The sequence below is a fragment of the Lepidochelys kempii genome, chromosome 14 (genome assembly GCF_965140285.1).
Source record: "Lepidochelys kempii isolate rLepKem1 chromosome 14, rLepKem1.hap1, whole genome shotgun sequence".
NCBI classification, from domain to species: domain Eukaryota; kingdom Metazoa; phylum Chordata; order Testudines; family Cheloniidae; genus Lepidochelys; species Lepidochelys kempii.
Genome location: NC_136393.1, coordinates 35747994 through 35749883, shown reverse-complemented (window position 1 = coordinate 35749883; position 1890 = coordinate 35747994). Strand labels below are relative to the sequence as shown.

Genomic DNA, 1890 nt, shown 5'->3' with positions numbered 1-1890 from the left:
TGGCTGCGTTGGCAGCTGGTTGCCGGTCTGTGCCTTTAGGAAGGTATACAGAGAGCTCCTGCCTCTTCACCAGTCAGCCCCTGACTGAGCCAGGCTCTCTTCTTTTCTCCCCACTCCAGGCCTGGCATTGGCTGCAGGTATAACGCAGTGGGACTAGGTGAGCCCACAGGTTTTCTTTGACCCCTGCTGTACCCAGCAGCAATCTCTCTGTTCCTTCACACCCTTCTTTAATTCTTTATTAATAGAGTTCTGTATCAGCCACTCCATTAATATTTCCCAGATCAATGTCAGGCTGACAGGCCTACAGTTACCCAAGTGATTCCATTTCTCTTTTTAAAGCACCCTTTTAGTCTTCTGGAATTTTTCCAGTGTTTCAAGAGTTATAGAAAATCACCATTAATGGTCTAATGAGCTCCTCAGCCAACTCTTCTAAATCTCTTGGATGAAAGTTTTCCAGACCTGTTGATTGAAAACTACCTAACTTTAGTAGCTGCTCTTTAACATCTTCACAAGATACTATTGGAAAGTTTCATCATCATATGATATGATGACAGTATCTGGTTTTTCCTAATATAGAACAGAAATATTTATTGAACGTCTGTCTTTTCTGCATTATTATTGAGAATTCTGCTATTTCCATCTAGTAATGGGCTAATATCATTATTAGGATTCTTTTAGTTCCTAATACTTAAAAATATCTTATTGTTCTTAATTCTGCTATTTATCTTATCAATTTTCTACAATTTCTAACTTTTAATTTACGTCCATTACTATCAACTTTCCATTTCTTCTATTCATTATATATTATTTTCTTCTTTTTATATCTGCCTTCCCTTCCCCTCAGAGCCATGGCCCATGTTGTTGTTGGTTTTTTAAACCAACGTGACCTTTTTCATTGATTGTGAGTTTCAGACACCTAGTAAAGTGTTCTTAAACAGTTCCCAATTATCATTTACACTATTCCGTTTAAATTCTTCCTTCCAGGTAATTTATTTATGGTGCCTTTGTAGCTGTAGGAGACCAGGGTGAGGCCCAGCAGCGCCATTTGGAAGATCACACTGACAGCAAATGCCTGGGCCTCATTGTCAGAGGTGTCGACACAGGCCAGCTTGAGCAGGACCGGCACCTCACGGATGAAGTGGTCAAGCCAGTTCTGTCCGCACCGGGGCAGCCACACGGTCAGGCTGGTCTGAAGGATGGAGTTGCCGAAGCTGTTCAGCCAGATGGTGGCCGCCATCTGCAGACTGAGGCGGCAGCCTATGACGATAGTGTAGTGCAGCAGGTGGCAGATGGCGACGTAGCAGTCGTTGGCCATGACGGCCAACAGGATACACTCAGTGCCAGCCAGCGAGAGGGAGATGTAGCGCTGGGCCACATAGCCGGCCCAGGTGATGAACTTGTAAATTCACCAACATCTGAGGAACGGTGCTGGTGGTGTAGCAAAGATCCAGGAAGGAGAGGTTGCTAAGGAAGAAATACATAGGGGTGTGTCCAGCCACAAGACAATGATGATGGCCAGGTTCCCCACCAGGTTCAGGACGTACAAGACCAGGAAGACCACAAAAAGCAACATCTTCAGGCATGGCTGGTCAGAGACCCCCCAATAGGATAAACTCCCACTGGGACTTTCCATTCCCTTTCCTGCTGCAGGGAGAAGGGACAAAGATAAGGCTGAAAGGTGCCCCAATAGCCATACACAGGAGGGTCACATTCAAGGGCAGCCCCATTTGCTCTGAATAAACCATGCCCACTTGTGACTTTGTAATAGTCAGTCTGGGCCAGTTGGGTGGCAGGTCAGATCCTTCTGCCAGGGAATGGCTTAATCGCAGAAAAGTGGTTCTGTGGCACTTAGTGACAAAGGAGGATCCATATGCCAGGGAATCAAAGTGT

General features: G+C 45.5%; 1 pseudogene; it reads right to left on the bottom strand.

Annotated features, from left to right (window-relative positions):
* Nucleotides 1-952: 952 nt before the first annotated feature.
* Nucleotides 953-1633, bottom strand: LOC140898135 (olfactory receptor 2B6-like; annotated as a pseudogene).
* Nucleotides 1634-1890: the final 257 nt, after the last annotated feature.